A 22,443-nucleotide genomic window follows, 5' to 3' on the forward strand; every position below is an offset into this window, starting at 1 on the left:
TCTTGTTCAAGGTCAAATCACTAGCCCCCAGTGCAGCTAGTTTTCAACCCAGGACTCTTAGAACCCCTATGTGCTTCTCATTATAACCATCTATTTGCTTTCAGTATTGTCTTCTGTCTTAATTCACATTCACCATACATATGTTTCTTTGCTCTGCTTGTCCCATGAATTCTTTCTCTTTAATTCATCTGGAGTTTATTTATTTATTTATTTTTACAGCTTTAGTGCCAAACCACCAAAATATTTTTCAAACTGGCTGTAAAATTTTGCATTCTCACCAGCGGTGTATGAGGGTTGCTTCACATCCTCATTAACTCTTGGGATGGTCAGTCTTTTTAATTTTAGCCATTCTAAAAGGAGTGCGTGGCATCTCCTTGTGGTTTGAATTTGCATTTCAACATGTTGAGCCTATTTTCATGTGCTAATTTTTCATCCACATTTATTCTTGTCTGTTCACATTTCTTGTACATGTTTTATTGGGTTGTCTTTTTTTTGGCTGCATTGATCTTCATTGCTGTGTGCAGGCTTTCTCTAGTTGTGGTGAGCGGGGGCTACTCTTCGTTGCAGTGCGTGGGCTTCTCATTGCGGTGGCTTCTCTTGTCGCGGAGCATGGGCTCTAGGTGAGTGGGCTTCAGTAGTTGTAGCATGCGGGCTCAGTAGTTGCGGTACACGGGCTCTAGGGCACATGGGCTTCAGTAGTTGTGGCACATGGGCTCTAGAGCACAGGCTCAGTAGTTGTGTGCACACGGGCTTAGTTGCTCTGTAGCATGTGGGATCTTCCTGAACCAGGGATCAAACCCGTGTCCCCTGCCTTGGCAGGCAGATTCTTAACCACTGTGCCACCAGGGAAGTCCCTGGGTTGTCTTCTCTTTTTTTTTTGGATCTACTATTTATTTTTATTTTTACTTGGTATTCTGAAATTTTACAATAATATCCCTTTGTCTAAGTCGTTATTCATTTGTGTTGGATACACATGACCTTCATTTCTAAGGCACATTCTTGCATTATTTCTTTGATACTTTTCTCTGCCTTTTCCTCTGTTCTCAGTATCTAAGTATCTGGAAAGTTTTAAAATCTAATTCTAGATCACCTTTATTAAGACTTGAAAAAATTGTTTCACTCCTTTTGTCTGTTTATTCAACTTTCTGAAAGATTTGCTCAGCTTGTTTTTTCAAGTCTTCCATTGAATGTTTCATATTAGCTACCTGATTTCCAGGAGATTTTTTGGAAATCTATTTTTTTCACTTCAATAAAAAATTTTAAAACACAAAAAACAAAAAAAAAAAATCTACTTTTTGGGAATTCCCTGGTGGTGCAGTTGTTAAGACTCCACGCTTCCACTGCAGGGGCCATGGGTTCCATCCCTGGTTGGGGAACTAAGATCCTGCAAGCCTCACAGTGTGGCCAAAAAAAAATGTACTTTTCTACTTTTTCTTAATTAATGGGTGATTAAAATATAAACATACACTTAATCCAATTAAGGTCTCTTTATTGAGTTCTGAAACCAATATTATGGCAAATTCCTACAAAATCTTGGAAATTCATTTTTTTCCCTTCCCAACGGAAGAGTTTACAGAGCACTGAAGTTGTGTGTTGCCCATAGACTTACAAACCCTGGTGTCCCCTAGCCTTGACAATAACCTTTTGTAAAGGACAAAAGATGGCCCATGGGAGCAGAAATTCTTAGGTTGTATCAACTTTGGAGTGTTTTCAATGAGCTGAAAGCCAGGGAAAACTGGCTGATGTTTGCTCTTTCCCCCAAGTCACCTGATGACTGTCTTTGATTCAGAAATATAGGTGAAGAGGCACTCAAAGGATGACAGAAAATACAGGGAATGAGGGAATGTAGGGAGTTGTTTTTTGTTTTGTTTTTTTTCTTATGGAAGAAGATAAATCCCTGACATCTGGTCAGTTTAGACTCAAGTTTACGCATTAAAGGTGTTTGGAAATCTCTTTTTATTGCTCAGGCTTTGGATCACAGACCTTTGTCAGGAACTGTGTGGCTGGGTCAGAAGTCATGCTGAAGACTGGTGTCAGCCCCCCTCAGCCAGGGCTCCTTAGAGAAAAGATAATTATCTAGGCCCCAGGTAAGGCTTATAGTTGCACAAATTGGTCTATGTCATAGGGACAAAGGCCTCAGGATGACCAGAGACCACCAGATGTGTCTGCTGGGAATCATGAGGCTGAGAATCCGGTGATGAATTCCCCAAAGAGGCACCAGCCCCTCCAGGCTGCTCAGCTCAGGTCGGTCAGGGTCTTGGGCACCTGGAATTCCAGTACTTGCAGGACAAGCATTTGCAGCAGTTGCGGGTAAGCAGCCTCCCCCTCCTGCACGAAACATTCTGCTTTGGGGTCCTGGTAACAACCATTGTTTCATTCAAACAATTATTTATTTACTTAAAAATTGCGGTTAAAGATACATAACACAAGTTTTACCTTTTAAACCATTTTTAAGTGTACAGTTCTGTGGCATTAAGTACATTTACATTTCTGTGAATGATCACTATCATCCATCTCCAAAACTCTTCATTTTGCAAAACTGAAACCCTGTACCCATTACACATGACCTCCCCATTTCCCCCTGTCTCTCTTTCACTCCTGATATTGGTAATTTGTCTCCTCTTTGATTTTTGTTTGTTTGTGTTTTTGGTCAGTCTGGCTAGAGTTTTATCTGTTTCATTGATCTTTCCAAGGAACTAGTTTTTAGTTTCATTGATTTTTTTTTCCTCTTGTTATTCTGTTTTCTTGATTTCTTTTCTGTGTTATTTCCTTCCTTCAGCTTGGCTTAAGTTTGTTTGTCTTTTTCTAATTTCATGAGGTGGAAGCTTAGATCATTGATAGGAGGACTTGATGGAGTTCAGGACATACTGCTCCCAAATATGGCACCTTGGCATATTGAAAACTTTAAGCTGAAGGAAGTGGAGAAAACAGCAGAAGCAGGGAGGTCACTTTGACCCTCCTGCCCTCTCCCCTGAAACAGTTCATATACCCTCATGTGAGAGGTGCCCTCCATATACCCAGAGGAAAGGAGCATTCTTATCTCTGAAGACAAAGGAACCCTAATAAGAATCTGAACAAACAGGCCTTGCTAACTTTCCCCCAGTTTACTACACTTACCACATGCTCTCTGACCCTATCATATTTCTCTATGACTGTCTAGGCTTCATCAGACCTAGAATAAAACTACTCAGGTCTGTTTCCTCAGGTCTTCATTTCCTTATGAAGGTTCCTGTGTCATGTAAAATTTATATTAAATGAATTTGCATACTTTTCTCCTGTTAATCTGTCTTTGTCATTTTACTTTTTTTCAGATGCAGCCAAGGACCCTAAGAGGGTCAAGGCTAATATAATAGCCTTCCCAGGACAGCACACAAGCAGTGACTGAGGGAGACAGGAGGGATGAAGGCCCAGCCAGCTCCACCCAACACAAGACACTCTGATGAGCATTACTTACTGCAGTGGATTGAATGTTTGTGTCCCCCCACCCATATTCATGTATTGAAACCCTAATCTCGATGTGATGGTATTTGGAAGTGAGCCTGTGGGAGGTAAATGGGTCATGAATGTGGAACCCTCAAGTGGAATTAGTGCTCTTGTAAAAGAGGCCAGACATCTAGCTTCCAGAACTGTGATGATGTGAGGTCTGTGAAATCATTCCAACTCATCTGTGGTACCTAGAATAGTTCCTGGCATATATAGTAGGTGCTCAAGAAATATATATATATATAACGAATATAGTTTATATCTAAGAATGGATGTATTGGGGATGGGCAAAGGAGTAATACAATAACTGAAGGTTGTCCACTGGGGGAGAAGAATAGGGTCTAGATGGGCATGGGGTGTGGGGGAGTAGTCACTACAAGTTCTCTCTGTATATATTTTGTCAGCCTGGTAGACAACTATTGGTTGGCCAAAAAGTAAGATATTATGGAAAAACCAGAACGAACTTTTTTGCCAAACCCAATACTCCCCTGAAATCCAGGGAAACACATCAGTATTTTTTAAAATTAATTAATTAATTAATTAATTTTTGGCTGCATTGGGTCTTCGTTGCTGCATGCAGGCTTTCTCTAGTTGCAGCAAGTGGGGGCTACTCTCGTTGCAGTGCGTGGGCTTCTCATTGAGGTGGCTTCTCTTGTTGCAGAGCACGGGCTCTAGGCGCACAGGCTTCAGTAGTTGTGGCATGCAGGCTCAGTAGTTGTGGCTCACAGGCTCTAGAGCGCAGGCTCAGTAGCTGTGATGCACGGGCTTAGTTGCTCCGCAGCATGTGGGATCCTCCTGGCCCAGGGATCAAACCCGTGTCCCCTGCATTGGCAGGCGGATTCTTAACCACTGTGCCACCAGGGAAGTCCCGAGACACATCAGTTTTTAGCTGCTTCAGCCTAGACTCAGTCACCACTTCCTCTAATCAAATCCTTTTTCTTGCCAACTGCTCTATCATATTCTGCTCTTCCCATGGCCACCATTTCCGTTCCTCTCTTGCAATCCCACTACCTGGATGACTGCAATCCCACTAGGAGTAGAGCAGACTCAACATCAAAAGAGCTGTCTTATGAGGTAATGAGCTTCATGTCACAAGAGGTGCTTAAGCAGAGGATGGCGACCTACTATTAGGATTCTGTAGACACCATTCGTGTATGAGATTCCATCACATACTATATAAGCATGGTCAATTTACGTAACATCACTTAATTTCAATTTCCTCATCTGCATGTACACATACACTCCCTCAAACTTAATTCAGATAGTCCCTACTTCAAACAAATCCACAATAAGGAATTCTGGATTTCCAAGCCAATAACTTTTTAAAGGTACAGGAAGGATATATATTTTTAAAATAGTCAGTAATAATCCAAATAATAACCCAAAGTATGAAACACACGAGTCCATACTGATAAAAATAAATGATTGAACAAATAAATAAATAGAGAAGGGAAAAAATCTTTCATACAGAATGATTCCAAATAATATATGTATTCCCTTCCTCTAGGTGGTGGAGCTTAACACCCTCCCCCTCGAGTATGGGCTGGACTTAATAACTCACTTCTAACCAGTATGTGTACAGAATAGAGATGTGTATAGAAATGGAAACATAGTAACTTTCTGATGGAGAAATCTGGTAGACACTAACTTAGAAAGGTGATGAAAGTTCACACCACCAGTGGTGTCATGAAGATGTCATGCCCTCCCTGATACCATGAGATGAGAAGGGCACTTCACCTCAGTGTGTTCTTCCCCCAAACCAGTCACCCCCAGTCTAGTTATAAGGAAAACATCAGGCAAACCCAAATTGAGGGACATTCTACAAAAATACCTGTCCAGTACTCTTCAAAACTGTCAAGGTCATGAGAACCAAGGAGAATGACAAACTGACAGAGCAGAGGGGACTAAGGGGACATGATAACTAAATACAAAATGGTAGCCTGGATTGAAGCCTGGAACAGAAAAGAACATAAGTGGAAAAACTGGTATAATACAAATAAATTCTGTAGTTTAGTTTACAGTAATGTAACAATGTTGGTTTCTTAATTTTGACACAAGGGCCACAGTTATGTAACATGCTAATATAAGGGGAAACAGGGTGAATTTTCGGTACTATCTTTGCAGCTTCTGTGTAAATCTAAAATTATTCTAAAATAAAGTTTATTAAAAAGAAACAAAAGGAATAGTCTCAAGATTCCTTTAACAAGATTTAAAGGATCTTAATTCAACCATCCGTCCAGGATTTTTGTAGAGAGAGGCACTAGAGCATAATGGTTAAGAATTGATTGAGGGCGCGCCGCGTGCGCGCGCGAGCGCTCGCGCCGCACAGATGGCGGCAGATGGCTGTGACGTCCGCTCGAGCTCTCCAGGCTCGGCGGCTCCTGGTTAAGCGCCCGCCGCGCCCCGCGCCGCGCGCCCGGGACCCCGCCGCGCCCCGATGCGGGCGACGTCCTGCAGCAGATCATGGCCATCACCGACCGGAGCCTGGAGGAGGCGCGGGCCGGAAAGCACGCTCTGAATTGCCACGGGATGAAGCCTGCTCTCTTCAGTGTGCTCTGTGAGATCAAGGAAAAGACAGGTGAGCAGAGTAAAGCTCCGGAGAGAGCGGACTGCTAGCCAGTAACCCACAGCCAGGCTCCACGCTGCCCCTCCACACCCTGTCCTGGCTCAGGGAGGAAACCCTGCAGCCCCAGGCCCCGGGCCGGCACTGCCTGTGCGTCTGCTGCTCTCACTGCATCCATGATGGCTCCTGGCCTCTGCCATCTGTCTCTCCCTGTGAGTGCAGGGTCTAGGGCTCACCGTGTCCTAGGACTGCCCTGGTACCTGGCGCACAGTGTACACACCTTATATTTTTGTTGAATGAAGAACTGTTTCTAGTGACTGATACCGTTTAGGTGAAATCCTTTTTATCCTGTACACCTTACGGAAGTTCAGGAAGATTGAGCGTCTGGGGCCTGACTTAGAACACAAGGCTTATCATTCATATCATCCTGAAAAGAAAGCCACCCTGCATGTAAACCTAGCGTTGGCGGACGTTCCTGGAAGCACTACCCTATGAGTTCCAAGAATTGCCTTCCCATGCCTCCTCCGGCCTGTGGGAGGCACGCAGGTGCATCTTCCAGGGTTGGTACGCAGGCACTCCACCTGTGTTCTTCTCTGCGGTGTCTGCCTGCAGCCGTCCCTGAAGGCCAAGGATACACTAGGAGTACACCCCCTTCCCGAATCCTTCCATTGAAACAGCAGTCCTTCTTGGTATCTGGAGGAGCTATCCTGAGGAAAACACATAAACCCTTTTTGGAGAGCTTTGCATGTAGCTGGGAGGACCCGATACTGGCCTAGTCCCTTTCCTGAAAACCTTGGGGCTGGGTGCATTACAGAACTCAGAACTGTGGGTTTTAGGTATGTGGTGTTGACAAGGGCTGAGGCAGAGCCTGCGTTCAGTGACTTTTAGCGTCAGAGCGGTAACAGTCACACACGCTGGTGTGGGTCAGGTTTGCCTCCAAATGAACTTGAGTGCCAACTTGCGTAAAAACCTTTGGATCTTAGATTGCAGATGGGTATCCCCTTGAAGAGCTGCCAGGCTCCCTGGGCACTTCATACCGAGGGGCTTGTTCTGTCTTCTCTGAGCCGTGACTGTCCCCTGTGCCGGCCTCAGGTGCACATCTGTGCCTCACTTTGGTCAGTTCTGGGTTCGCTTTGTCTCTGAGGAACAAGAAGTCCCAGCTCCACCAACCTTGTTCTCAGGCCAAGGAGCCCTGGCTGTGCTGTGGGAGCCCAGGCAGCTGCTGCTGGGGGAGTGGATGTAAATTACTCATCACACAAGGGAACGCCCTCCTACTTCCTCACCCCTGTTCCTGGGCCTGGCCGGGAGTCAGGCATAAGTAATCCAGCAGTTTTTTACCTCTGTTTCCCTTCCTCCTCAGCCACTCGGGTCTGTAGCAATTGCAACACCATGATAGGTAGCTTCAGCCTTCTGGTTAGGGCCAATGTGTGACTTCTTCCAGAATTTGGATCCCTTTTGTGCTTGGCTGGACCAGGGGCCGAGACCCCTGTGCAGTGTTTCATCGTGACCGTGCAGGGAGCAGATCTCCTAGGGCTGGGGGTGGGGGTGGTTATTTTTCAGGTTGCTTGGAGTGTCCTTTCTTGGCCGCACAGTCTCAGAGTGACTCGTGAATCGAGCCTCTGATTCTGATCAACCTATCATAGCTCCTCTGCAGCTATAGACTGTGGTCCGTCCCACAGGAGCGATTTACATTTGAAGTAATTAAACTCAAGTATAATTAAATAAGGCGCTTTTCAGCCACACTAGCCACATCTCAAGTGCTCAGTAGCCACATGTAGCCGGTGGCTCCCACATTAGACAGTGCAGATCTAGAACGTTCCATCATTGGAAAGTTCTATTGGACAGACAGGTGGATTAGTATAGAAAAATAGACAAATCAAGGATTATGAAAAAAATCTAATGTCCATGATGACTAGAGAAACAAAATGTGGTCCCTATGTACAATGGACTGTTGTTCAGCCATAAAAAGGGATGAAGTTGTATGGCACAAGCTACAATATGGATGAACCTTAAAAACTTTATGCTAACAACAAGGCCCTACTGTCAGGGAACTATATTCAATATCTTGTAATAACCTATAATGGAAAAGAATCTGAAAAAAGAATACATACATATATAACCGAATCACTTTGCTGTACACCTGAAACATTGCAAATCAACTGTACTTCAATTAAAAAAAAAAAAAACAACTTTATGCTGAGTGAAAGAAGCCAGACACAAAAGTCCACAATAGTGGGTGGTTCCATTTATGTGAAATGTCCAGAAGAGGTAGAAAGAGATCAGCAGTTGCCAGGGGCTGGGGTGGGGGAATGGGGAGTGATTGCTAACGGGGACAGGGTCTCCTTTTGAGGTGGTGAAGAAGTTAGGTGGTGGTTGTACAACCTGGTGAATGAACTGAAAACCACTGAATTATTCACTGGAAAGGGGTGAATTGTATGTCACATGAGTTATATCTCAAAAAAGCTGTTATAAAACCCCCCCCAAAAAAAGAAAGGATTGAATCCCAGCTCTGCTGCTTATCAGCTGTGTGACCATGAGTAAGTGACTTAACCTCTCTGTGCCTCAGTTTACTCATCTCTGAAATGAGGATAATAATAGCACTTAGCTCATAGGTCAATATGAGGTTGGTCTCTGTTAATGAGTTAATATTTTAGTGCTTAGCACAATGCCTAGCACTAGTAAATGCTCTATAAATGTTTGTTAAATAAAATATAAAGTAATACTTACGAAAACTTCTGTATAGGCCCTACCAGTGCAGCAGCCCATCTTATACCTCAGTGCACACCCATTGGATTCATATAACATATCCAGAATATAATTTAGGGCTGTTTATGAAACTAGTAACCTGTAAGATGGCATTCACAAATCCCCAAAAGGTGACCAGAGAAGCTGCTTTAGAATAACAGGCTGCCTTGGGGACTTCAGCTGCAGACTGGCAGCTAATGGTAGATGAGGGTATGTCAGGAAGAAACCTACTAGACACTGGTGTGCCCAGGGAGGTATTTATATTCCTTACCCCACAGATTCACTTGGGTTGCTTTCTTCTCCCAATGTTCTCCCCACTCACTCTCTGATTAATTAAGACCTTCTTTTCTTTAACACCCAACTTAAATCCTACCTTAGCTCTGAGGCCTCCAGGGTAGTCTTTTCTCTGAACTCCAACAATGCTAGTTGGTTCCTTCATTTGACCTGGAGAATATGCTATCTTATGCATTCTTTTCTCTCCTCATTCAGATCATAAGTACCTGAAGGGTAGGCACTGCCCTTGTGTCCCTCACAGGACAGCTTCCCCCTCCTTGGGAAGTCAGTCAATAATTAGTGTTCAAGACAGAACAGAAAGTCCACTCCTCCTTTCATTCCTCAAATACTTACTGAGCCCTGTGCTTGGGGCAGAGGATCTGGAGGATGAAAGAGTGGTCATTGTCCTCAGGAAGGCCACCATCTTGAATCAAAACTTTACACATTAAATTCATAATACCATTAGCTTCTGGTGGGTGTTGGGAAAAATGGGATGGGGGGCGGGGGAAGCAACAAAGGAGGCTTTGTTTAACCTTCTCAGTAATGTCCTTTTATACATAATTTAATTACCTGCAGAAAAAGAAAGTCTCCTGAGGGCATCAAACTGAGGCAAAGGTGGAGGAGAGAGGGCAATTCTGATAGGAGACAGAGAGGAATTTGGAGTGTGGGGAAAACAGAGGACAGGGCTTGGGAGAGAAGCAGGGGAGAGATAGGAAAATATGACCCTTCCCTTAGTCTCTCCGCGTCTTCAGTAGATTCTGTTCTCCGCCTCTAATTTTTTAAAAATAAAAGCCTTGATGCAACTGGATTGCTTGTGAGAACCAGGGAAAGCACAGGCAATACAAAATGAAAGTGCCCTCCCAGAGTTCAGCCACAGTAGTTTTGCGTGAATAACTACCATCTCTATATAGGTACCCAGACAGGGAACAAGGCACACGGTGCCAGCCTTCCTAAGGCTCCCAGTCTAGGGATGAGACAGATAATAAATAAGCAGAAAAGTAAATACATAATTTCAAATTGTGATAGCTAACAGGAAGAAGAAATATCAAGAGAAAGTAATGAGCAGAGGGCCTGCTTTAGATTTGGTATACAGAGAAGGCCTCTCTCAGCAGGCATTACCTCAGCTGAGACCTAAGGATTAAGCTGCCACCAGTACAGAGCCTGGGTGGGAGTTGGGGAGAGTGTTCCAGGTGAGGGGAGCAATGAGAGAGAGGAAGATTAAAAAGAAGAAGAAAGCATAAGGGGAAATATTAGTAGGAGATAGTACATCCCCTGAGGCTCAGGGTAAATGACCTGCTCAATATCACACAGCTAGTCAGCGACAAATGAGAGGATCGCTGAGCTCTATCCTGAGAGATAAAACTGAACAGAAGGCTTCTGGGGCTTCCAGGAAGCATCTAGCAAGAGACCTAGGGACAAAACAACAGGGACAGGGACCCGGAGTACTTTCTAAGATTCTGGAAATTTTGTCAATATTCCAGTTTTAGTGATTTTTGTTAACCCCTCTCTGTTTCCCTGAAGGGGCTGACAGCAAAACCTTTGAATGAAAATCATGAGTATCAGATTAGTAAAAGCTTCCCGGGTGCCAGGCCATGGCCCCTTGTCTCTGGGGGGGCAGCAAAGAAGGGGGGACTGCAGGCCTGGATTCCACATCTCAGTCGATCCTGCGAAAGCTGAACCTCAAGACAAAGGGCAAAGGCTGACAGCTCCTGAAGGAGAGAAAAGCAAGCTGAATGCCTGTGTTTTGTGGAAGAATCCAAAGCAGGAGGGCTAGATGGTTGGATACATGGTGGGGGATTGAAGGGATGGAGGGGGCTCAACAGTTTATCAGAAGACTCAGACAGAGGTTATCTTGCTGAAGGTCACATAGCAAAGCCAGGAGCAGAACCCAGGTCTGACACATTCCACAGCTTTTCTATTAAATCACTTCAGATGATTTCTCCCACAACTCCTCTTTAATGTTGCTGTTAGGTTGTTTTTAGAATGATTTTTTTAAAAAAGTGTGTGTGGGTGAGAAGAGTGTGAGTGTGTGTTGAAGAGAGACCCGATTAGATGAATGTGCTTCTGCTCTTTTATTTGCACATTTCCTCTGTGTTTACCTATGACTTCGTGGGATTATTCGATAAATGCATTTCTTGCTGATGAGGCAACCTAATTCCAGAGAATTCGGGGAAATCCCTGAACCTGAAGAGAGGGGCCTGAAAAATATTGAGAATCCCCTTCTGACCCGACCGTTTGGACTCTTGGGACAGCTGAGCAAGGGCAGAGAGGAAGCGTCCAATGGTGTCCATGGGCAGCCATCCTGAGCTGTAGGCTGGGCCTTCATGATTGAGGTTCTATGGGAATATAAACCTGGAAGGAAAGTCAGACAGTGACAGAGGTAGAGACACCAGTCTTCCAGTGTCAGAGAAGGACGAGGCAGCTGAATGCTGAAAGAGCAAGAACAGAATGAGAGATCTGGGCAGCTTGTCATCTTTTCCTGATCCATTCTTTCACTGTGTGGATTCCTTCAACTGAAATTGCTATCGATTCCCAGCTTCTCGAACACAGTATAGATGTTAAGAGCAGAAACTCTGAAGTCTCCAGTATCCTTGGCAAATCTCTTAACTTCTCTGAACCTGGTTTTCCCCATGTGTAAAACAGGAATAATGATGGTACTCATCTCATAGGATTGCTAATGAGGTTAAGTGGTATGGAAAGCAATTGGAACTGAGCCTGGAACACAGTGGGCCACTAGTGCACAGTATATATTATTATTTCTTACATTGAATGCAAATGTCAATGACTATTGAATGATCTATACCACTGTGTACTACTTTGAGGCCAAGTTACAGAACCACTGGCCTGGAAGGAATGCTAGAGATTATCTATTGCTCTTTTAAAAGTTGAGACACGAGGAACCTAAGACCCAGGGGAGACAGGTGCATCTGAGGAAAAGGAAAAAGCTTGTGCAAAAGCAAAAGGTAGGAAAAGGAATGAAAACGGATTTAAAGTGGCTGTAAGCCAGACGAATGAGTGTGTGTATGCATGTGTTGGAGGGGTGGGGAGAAAGGAGGAAGACTGGAGGGTATATAAGGCTATAGAAGAAGCAAAGACAAGAATATGATGTGCTTTTGTGTCAAAGTCAGGAGTTTGGACTTTACCTAGACCAGTACTGTCTATTAAAAATATAATGTGAGTGGTGATCATTTTCAAATGTATAGAAATACCAAATCACTATGTTGTGTACCAGGAACTAACACAGTGTTGTAGGTCAATTATATTTCAAAAACAAACAAGCAAACAAACTCAGAGAAAAAGAGATCAGATTTGTGGTTACCAGAGGAGGGAGGTGGGGGTAGGGGGAATTGGATGAAGGTGGTCAAATGTACGAACTTTCAGTTATAAGATGAGTAAGTACTAGGGATGTAATGTACAACATGGTAAAGATAATTCACACTGCTGTATGTTAAGAGAGTAAATCCTAAGAGTTCTCACCACAAGGGAAAATTTTTTCTCTTTCTTTTATTTTGCATCTATATGAGATGATGGGCGTTCACTAAACTTATCGTGGTAATCATTTCATGCTGTATGTAAGTCAAATCACTATGCTGTCACCTTAAACTTATACAGTGCTGTATGCCAATATATCTCAATAAAACTAGAAGGAAAAAAAATAATGTGAGCCACATATGCAGTTTTAAATTGTCTGTTAACCACATTAAAAAAAGAAAAAAGCAACAGACAATATCAACTTTAATATTATATTTTATTTAAGCAAATATATAAAAATATCATTTCAACATGTAATCAATATAAACAATTATTAATGACATATTTTAAATTCTTTTTTAGTACTGAATCATTGAAATCTGGCATGTATTTTACATTTATAGTGCATCTCAATTTGAACTAGCCACACTTCAAATGCTTAAGAGCCACATGTGACTAGTGGCTAGTGTATTTGTCAGTTCAGATCTAAGTGATGGGGAGCCACTGAAAGGTTTCAAGCTAGGGAGTGCCATGGTCTGACGTGCGCTTCAGAGCAAGAACTCTGGTGATGATGGGAAGGGTGGATCGCGACGGGGACTCCTCAGGATTGCTATGTATAATTGCGCAGGTTGTATGGTACAAGAAGCATGAAAGGGGGCTGAAATCTAGTCCACATTCCACTTATCATGCCAAGTACTGGCCCAACACTGCCAGCTCAGAGGAAAGTGAGCCTTTCCTTAACTGGTTAGCCCAGAGGCAATGCCTGTTTCCTAACTTTCACAAAGATGCTATATGTGCTAGCAGTAGCCCTGGGGAATACCAGACCAGTGTTGGAGGTACAAACCTCATTCCACAACTCCAATGGATAAGAAGTATCACTGCTCTTTATAAATCAGAGTTAATTCCATTTTGAGCTCCCAATCCCATAAGTCCGGAGGGAAACTCAGCCTAAGTTATTCTCGGGACCCCTGACTCTGATTTGTGCCTAGGTTCTGGAAGTCTATATGCACCAGCGCATGGCAGTATGGCCCTCTAGTCATCAAGCCGTCTGCTCACACTGGTAAATGTTGACGTACACATTGACCCCTGTGCAGGGCCCTTCGGGTCCGGCAGCACTGTGATGCTTTTGTGAAAAACTTTTGCTTCCGGTCCCAACTTCCTAGATTCCATACCTCACCACTTCTCACTAGCGCCTTCCCCATACGCTGCCCAGAAGCCAGGCCAGGCTCTGCCACTCTGGAATCCACAGAGCTCTTTCTCTCCTTCCTTTATATTGGAGAAATCTCTTTTTTAATCTGGGAAAATCCTCTTCCCTTTCTATTTATTCCAAGATGTTTTTTCTTTACTGCAGATTTTTTCCTCCCTCTGGGGCTCAAGGCTCTTGTGAACAAAAGCCAGCCAGTACTGTGGGAAATGTCAGTCTTCTGCCCTTCTACAAACCTCCTGGTGACCAAGAGGGCCAGAACCTGCTTAATGGAAGGAAATAAAAGGAGGAATATATGGGGTGAAAAAATATATATATAAGCATATTAATCTCCTAAAATATTATCCAACTATAGAGCAACAGGAACTCTCGTACACCACTAGCGGAGGTATAAATTGGTACAAACTCTCTGGAAAATAATTTAGCAGTATCTGTTAAAGATGAACATATGCATGTCAGAAATATAATCTATAGGTATACATCAAGTACAAATGAGTGCTTATGGCCACCAAAAGACATGTATAAGAGTATTCGTAGCAGCACTATTCTTAATAGGCCCAAACTGGAAATAACCCAAATATCCATCAACCATAAAATGTATGATTTAACATACAATGGAATATTATACAGCACTGAGAATAAAACAACACACAACAACATGATTGATTCTCACAAACATAATGTTGAGCTAAGGAAATTAGGCACAAGAAAATCATACAGTATGATTCTATTTATACATAAAGTTTTTAAAATGGCAGAGCCTAGCTGTGGTGTTGAGAGCCAGTATAGCGGTCACCTACAGGGAGAAGGGAAGGGGTAGTATTTGAGGAGAAGCACGAAAGAGGGCCTTTTGGATGCTGGTAATGTTCTGTTTCTTGACCAGGGTAAGTTCAGCTTGTGGTAATTTATCAATAATATATTGGGCTTAAGACATGGAAGCAACCTAAATGTCCATCAACAGATGAATGGATAAAGATGTGGTACATATATACAATGGAATGTTACTCAGCCATAAAAAAGAATGAAATAATGCCATTTGCAGCAACATTGGTGGACCTAGAGATTATCATATATTAAGTGAAGTAAGTCAGACAGAGAAGACAAATATCATATGATATCACTTATATGTGGAATCTAAAGAAAATGATACAAATGAACTTAGTTACAAAACAGAAATAGATTCACAGGCATAGAAAACAAACTTATGGTTACCAAAGGGGATAGCAGGGAGGGGGAGAGATAAATCAGGAGTTTGAGATTAACATATACACACTACTATATATAAAATAGTTAAACAATAAAGACCTACTATATAGCATAGGGAACTATAGTCAATATCTTGTAATAAACTATAATGGAAAAGAACCTGAAAAAGAATATATATATATATATATTTATAACTTTGCTGTACACTCGAAACGAACACATTGTAAATTAACTATACTTCCCATAAAAATGCATAAAAATAATAATATATTGGGCTTATAATTTTGTGTGTTTTTGTGTATATAGCCAATACAAAGTAGAAAGTTGAATAAAAAAATAAAAATATCAGCCTGTCACACCAATTAGCTGACTGTAGCAATAATCCAGGTGGTAAAGAATAAAGACCTGAGTAATTTAAGATCGTGGAAGTAAGGAGGGAGAAGCAAGGATCAATGAATGATTGGATGTGGACAGTATAGAGGGGGAGGGGTCAAAGACAATGCCTGGGATTTGGGCTTGAACAACTGGGCAAATGATGGTGTGATGGTTGAGATAGGGATCATTGGAAGAGGTAAGACTAGGTGAATGAATGGGTAATGAAATCCGGCTGGCACATGATGAGCTCATAGTGTCTATGGGACATTTATGTGGAGAGGCAGTGTGGCATGGGGTTTAAAAGTGAGGGTTGATTTTTGATTCTGGATATGATTGAGCAAACACACACCTCTCTTTATCAACTACGGAACTTGACTCTAAAACTTGTACAGAAAGCATGAGCAACTCTTTAAGAACTCGGCATATATCAGCAGACAAATCAGAGAACACTAGAAATAAAAGTAACACCGAACTGGTGGTAAGTTTACCACTTTTGTTCCTCCAACATCTCCCACCACAAACTCAACACATTCTGAAAACTGCAAGTGAGCAGAGTGGTGCGAAAGGAGATCCAGGAGGAAGCCTCTAGTTCTGGATGGAGGAGCAGCAAAGGGAAGTCCTAAGCCCCAGATAGAGTGCAGAAAATACACGGGTGCTTTCTTCTCCCTCCTCTTTTTTCTGTTCCCTCACGCCCCGGTCACCAGGTAGTCCCACGGCCGGGTATGGGAAATGGCAGAAGCCAAAAACTCTGAAGGAGAAGACCCTTCCTCTCTCTTCAATGCGCCTGAAGCTCTAAGAGGGAGAGGCCCAAACCCGGGGCTTTCTTTTTGTCTCTGTCACCCCCTTCCTTGTCCCCTCCCACTTGTCCCCTCCCAGTCCCAGCGCAATCCTGGACATGGGTTCTTTCTAGCCCAGAGAACCAAACATGGAAGCCTGGGGAACGAGGAAGTACTGGAAAGATAACGCAGTATGAGGAGCTCAGGAAAGCCGCCCGATAGAGCTGTTTCCTCTTGACCCCTGGGCGCATGAAACTGCTCCTAATTAGCATAACGCAGATGGAAAACTGAACTAACGGTTCTTCGTCAGGACCCAACTGACTACTGGTTGGCGAATGCATAGGAAAGACCTGCTTAACGGTGCACAATTTAAAAGACCCTGACATTGGCAACACAGCCTCCAGAAGGAACAAAACAAAAAATGACAACATTCTTCATAGGAGAGGGTGAGGGGTGACTATAAAGGGATAGCGCCAGGGCGGTTTTGGGGCATGATGGAACTGTTCTGTATCCTAGAACTGAAAATCAAACGAAGAAAAAGTCAATTTTATTGAATAATAGTTTTAAAAATAAAATGAAAAAAAAAAAAGTGAAGGCTCTAGAGACAGGACTGCCTGGATTCAAATTCTGGGACCCTACTTACTAGCTGTGTGACCCTGAACAAGTTACCACCCCGCTGGGCTTCAGTTCCCTCATCCATTAAATAGGGACAATCACTCCTAATTTAATAAATTAGGAGTTTGGGATTAACAGATCCACACCACTATATATAAAGTAGATAAACAACAGATTTACTGTACAGCACGGGGAACTATATTCAATATCTTGTAATAACCTATAACAGAAAAGGATCTGCGGGAATTCCCTGGTGGCTCAGTGGTTAGGACTCCACTCTTTCACTGCAGAGGGCCTGGGTTCAATCCCTGGTCAGGGAAAAAAGGATCTGATATATCTATCTATCTATCTAGATAGATAGATAGATAGATCTATATATATCTGAATCACTTTGCTGTACACCTGAAACTAACACAATATTGTAAATCAACTATACTTCATTTTAAAAATTTAAAAAAATAAGGACAATCACGGTTCTTGCCTCCTAGAGAGATTGTGGTGGTAAAGGTCCAATGAGGTAATACATATAATGTGTTTAGAACAGTGCCTGACACAGAGTATATGTTCAATAAATGACATGACAGATCATCATAAGGGCTTGGGGCACAGGAGACAGGTGAGAGGACTGAAGAAATCACCAGGTGAATCACTGATGGGTGTATTTCAGTATTTGTAACCCTGGGAAGAATGGCTGCTGTGACCTTTTACTTTTAAGCCACCCAATCTGCCCAGCCACCACACTTCTTCACTTCCCTCCTGACCTCCTTTCAGTTTTCACACAGTTCCTGAGTCTCTATTTTTGGCCCTAGGCCTGCCCTTCAGTTCATTGACTGGTTATGATCTCTCCAAACTAAAGTATTCTCTAAGTTGTTCTCTACCTTGGCTGTAGATCAGAATCTCTCAGACATTCTTCAGAACTATTGGCCTGGACTAGAAAAATGTCAGTGTCATAAAAGACCAGCAAAAAGGCCGGGGAACTGTTCTAGATGACAGGAGACTAAAGGATAACTCCATGCAATAAGTGGCTTTTGGATGGGATGGAGGGGAATGTCTACAGAAGTCATTATTGGGATATGTAAGGAAAATGAGTATGAATTATATGTGGAAGAATGTCCTTGATCCTAGGAGATACACACTGAGGTACTTGAATATCCTGATGTCTGCAGCTAACTTTCAAATGGTTCAGCAAAATAATAATTATTATGTTATAGAATAATAATTATACTTTCACCATTTTTTAAAAATACATAAACATATATCCCCACATGTTTCACCATTTTAGTCAGTTGTGTGCTAGATAGATAGATAAAGCAAGATTGCAAAATATTAATAGTCGGTGAAACTGGATAAAGGGTATATGGGTACTCATTGTGCTAACCTTATAACTTTCTGTAGGTTTTAATTATTTTCAAAATAAAAAGGAGTGATAGACCGTCTCTTGAAGATTTTTCAAAATACACATGCCTGTGTTGCTCCCTCAAACTAACGAACGAAGACCTTCCCTGGGCAGGACCTAGGGATCTGCATTTTAAAAGTTCTGGGCCACCCCCCTCCCCAGTAAAGAAGCACCACTGTGGAACTTCATCTCAGACCCAGCTCTACCTCCTCTGGTTCTTGGTTTCCTTCAGGACCCAAACCTCGGCACTAGTTCTCTTTGGCAATGTTGCAGCTAGGCCTTCCTTTGTAAAGCAGGTGCAGCTAGGGAGTGGGAGTGGTGAGAAGATGAGGTGAGGGTGAATCTGGGGGTACTCCAACATTTATCAGATGGGCAGAGAAAGAGGATTCCACGAGGGACTGAGAAGGAAGGGCCAGGGAAGTAGGATGGAAACCCCAAGAGTATACTCTAAGGCAGATAGAGACATATGACAAATCATTCTAGGTGTGCCTGGTCTAGAAGCTGCATCACGATGAGAAGTAAGTTGCTATATCAGTTCAGAAGTGGGCCCTTTGTTGCCAGAGGAGATTTCCCTGGCAAGCCCCCTCTTCCCTCCAGCAGACAGTATGTGCCACAGGGCTGGCTGACAGGCACCTGAAATCTCAGACAGGAGAAACCTCTTTTTCAAAAGCAAGGTTTCTGGGAGACAGATGCTATCAAACCCCAAGAGGAAGGTTAGCAGGTCAGGCTGTTTGACTTTGCTTCTGCCTCCTGCCGGGTTCTGGAAAAGGATTTATATTTCCTGGGAGGTGTTGTGTGAAACCCCTTCAGGGTCAGAAAAAATACACCCATTTGTCATTTGGGGGTTGGGGGGAGCATGGAATCTGGAGTCGACTGATCTTAGCAGCTGGTGAGTGAGAGTGTGAAATACAGGCGGTGAGACAAAGTGCAGCCATAGGGAAGGCAAGAGGAAACCTACCACTCTCCCCTTTACCAGTTGGCTCCATCACAGCTGGGGTTTTCCTGACAGTCATCCTTTACCTCCCCCACCTGCCCTCCAAGAGATGTGCTGGCCCTGATGTGGATAAATCCTTTTACCTGTCAGTAAAGTCCAGTGAGGTTGGCATTTTAAAAATGAAAGGGAGGAAAAAACCAGAAATAAACAAAGGAAGTAAATAACAGTTGAGCAGCACTCCCTCCAATCTATCCGTCTCACAGCAGATCGAGTGAACATTCCAGAACGTAAATCTCACCCTGAAACTGCCGGGCTTCCAACCTTTCAAATGGTTTTTCATTGACCTTAGAAGTGAGTCCAAAATTTTAAACATGATATACAAGGCCCTTTGCAATCGGATGCCAGCTGACTTTTCTAGCTTTGTCGCCCATCACCTCCCCTTCACACACTCTGCATTCCAGCTACATATGTCTCCCCACTTCCTAAGCAAGCCACGCTTTATTCATCTCTGAACTTTTGCACACGTATGGCCACCCACCAGCCACTTAAATCAAGCACAGTAGTTAAGAGTACAGACTCCAGAATCAGGCTGCTTGGGCTTAATCCCAGTTGTGGGCAAATTTCTGACCTTTTTTGCTTTCATTTTTTTCAGTTGCAAAGTGGGGCTACCAAGAGGGGTGCTGTGAGGATCAGATGAGAGACATGGCACAGAATCAGCACACAATCCACGTTAGCTGTTGCTCAACAAACATCGGTTGGCTGGCTGCCCAGTAGGTGGGAGGCCTTTCGCATCCATCCATCCATCCATCCATCCATCCATCCATCCATCCATCCATCCAAATAAATAAATAAATATTCATTTATTTATTTATTTAACATCTTTATTGGAGTATAATTGCTTTACAATGGTGTGTTAATTTCTGCTGTATAACAAAGTGAATCAGCTATACGTATTCATATATCCCCATATCTCCTCCCTCTTGCACCTCCCTCCCACCCTCCCTATCCCACCCCTCTAGGTGGTCACAAAACACCTAGCTGATCTCCCTGTGCTATGAGGCTGCTTCCCACTAGCTATCTATTTTGCATTTGGTAGTGTATATATGTCCATGCCACTCTCTCACTTCGTCCCAGCTTACACTTCCCCCTCCCCGTGTCCTCAAGTCCATTCTCTACATCTGCGTCTTTATTCCTGTCCTGCCCCTAGGTTCATCAGAACCATTTTTTTGTTTTAGATTCCATAGATACGTCGCATCCATTTATTACATGCTACTTCCAGTCTAGAGGAAAGGCAGACATGTAAACAGGACGTTATAATACAGCGTGATCAAAGTGAGGATGGAGCTGTGTGAGCCAGAAGGAGCAACTTGTGGGTTCCCTCCCTTCCACCCTTTCCTCAGCTGGATTCACCTCAGATGACACCTCAAATTCAGTTTTCAGCCAGGCCCTGAGGCTTGAGAAAGATAGGAGAAAGTAAAGAATTTCCAACCTAGGGCTGGCATTCAGACTTTAGGCACCAGTACAACCCTACTGGCTGTTAAAATATTGAAATAGCTTTCATACTCATTGACAAAGGCCCTAAGCACCCCAAGTGTTCCATAATGCCTCCCTCCCCTCTGCCTCGTGCAGCCTGGCTCTGGGGAACACTGAATGGACACCATCAGGGACCACCCTTATTCCCCCCAGGGCACATGCCTGCCAGCTTGTCTGGAGGTTTTTTTTCATGCTGGTTCCCCTCCCCCCTAACCCCCAGGACCCACCCTCCATCAGTCGTGGCCCTGGGGACTGTGAGCAAATGTGAATTACCAGTTTGTCCCCTGAGGATGCATTCTGAGCATCACCTCTACTTGAACTCGGGGATACTCCCTGTTCCATGAGTCCCAGGAGCTGTGTCCGCTTGTTTGTTGAGATGACTGCTGCTTTGGGGGTAGCTTTTGGCCTTCTTCTGGGCCCTGGCCTACGCCTGCAGTACCCTTTGGAAATCTCTGCTTTTCCACCAGCCTGGATTCCTTCCAGCCAACCATCCATCCCACTCCAGAGGTTCCTGTCGCCTCCTAGATGTGTCTACTCCATTCTGCACTACACCAGGACTTATCCTGACAAGTGACTTTATGGACAAGGCCCCGGTATTCTATGAAGCAGTACAGAGTGGGAGCTTTGGAGCCAGGATTATCTGGGTTTGAATACCAACTCTACCACTTCTAACTGTGCAAGTTCCTCAGCTTCTCTGGGCCTCAGTTGCTTCATCTGCAAAGTGGGACAATAGGAGTACCTACCTCATAGAGTTGTTGGGAGGATTAAAGGGCAAAATAGTGGAAAGCACTTAGATGAATGTCTGGCATATAGTAAAAGCTCAGTAAATGTTAGAGATTTATTATTATTATTTTGCATTGAAGCTTTAATGGGCACATTTAGGTATATTTTTAAACATTTTCACCTTGCTTGTTGCCTCTTTGCACAACACCTCCAGAGAGGTAGATATTGAAAGATATTGATTAGCATCCTGATTTTTGAGGTGAGGAAACATACTTGGCTACTATATCAAGTGATGAAGTGATATTAAGTGGCCATGGTTAAAGACAAATTTTCTGATTCCCCATTTAGTGTCATTTGTCCCCGTCAGGGAACACTGAAATAGGTGGATAGTTATTCATTCAATAAATGTTTATTGAATGGCTACCATGTACCAGGCACAGTGCTGGGCACTGAGGATACAGTAGTGAACAAGACAGGCAGGTCCCTGTGCTCCTGGAGTTACCATTCTAGAGGGAAGAGACGGTCAATAGGCAAGTAAATTATGATAAAGAGGATGTATCAGTTAGTGTGATGAAAATAAAGCAGGGTCATGTAATAAAGAGTAAGTGTGGCAGATAGGGTGATGAAGGAAGTTTTTTCTGAGAAGGAGACTTTTATGACAGGAAGGGGGGTGAGCTGAAAACCTTTTCCCCTTGGATACGTAGCCGGGATCTGGGAGGGAAGTTCTCATAAAGAAGGAGCTCCCAAGGGCCTGCTCTGGGCCACCACAAACAAGTGGAAGGGGCAGGAGGGAGGGCTGCAAGTTAAAGGTGGCCGAGAGCCTGAAGTCAGAAAGACTTGCTGAATTGGAGACTTTCTGGAAAGAGGCAGAGGAGCAAAGAAACTTGTGAACAGTGGAAGGGGATTTTTTTTTTTCCTACAGGTATTAAGTTTAAATACATTTAAAAGTAAACTTTATTGATCTAATTTAGATAGAATAATGTTAACTAATTTTAAGTGTACAGTTTGATCAGTCTTGAGAAATGTATACACCTATGTTAAATGTGTACATATCCCCTATCAAGATACATAGTTCACAGTTCCACAACTCTAAAATGTTCCCTTCATGACCCTTTGGAATCAATTCTGGTCAGCTGTTTTGTAGAA

General features: G+C 43.3%; 1 long non-coding RNA gene across 1 annotated transcript; it reads left to right on the forward strand.

The window, feature by feature from the left end:
- The first annotated feature begins 4,858 nt into the window (after positions 1–4,858).
- Positions 4,859–19,860, forward strand: LOC309621545. The gene is made up of 2 exons (XR_014240080.1): positions 4,859–6,061; positions 19,694–19,860. It is a non-coding gene; the product is annotated as an uncharacterized lncRNA (long non-coding RNA).
- The last annotated feature ends 2,583 nt before the right edge of the window (positions 19,861–22,443 follow it).

The sequence above is a fragment of the Balaenoptera borealis genome (assembly GCF_965194805.1).
Source record: "Balaenoptera borealis genome assembly, contig: HAP1_SCAFFOLD_627, whole genome shotgun sequence".
Taxonomy (NCBI): Eukaryota; Metazoa; Chordata; class Mammalia; order Artiodactyla; family Balaenopteridae; genus Balaenoptera; species Balaenoptera borealis.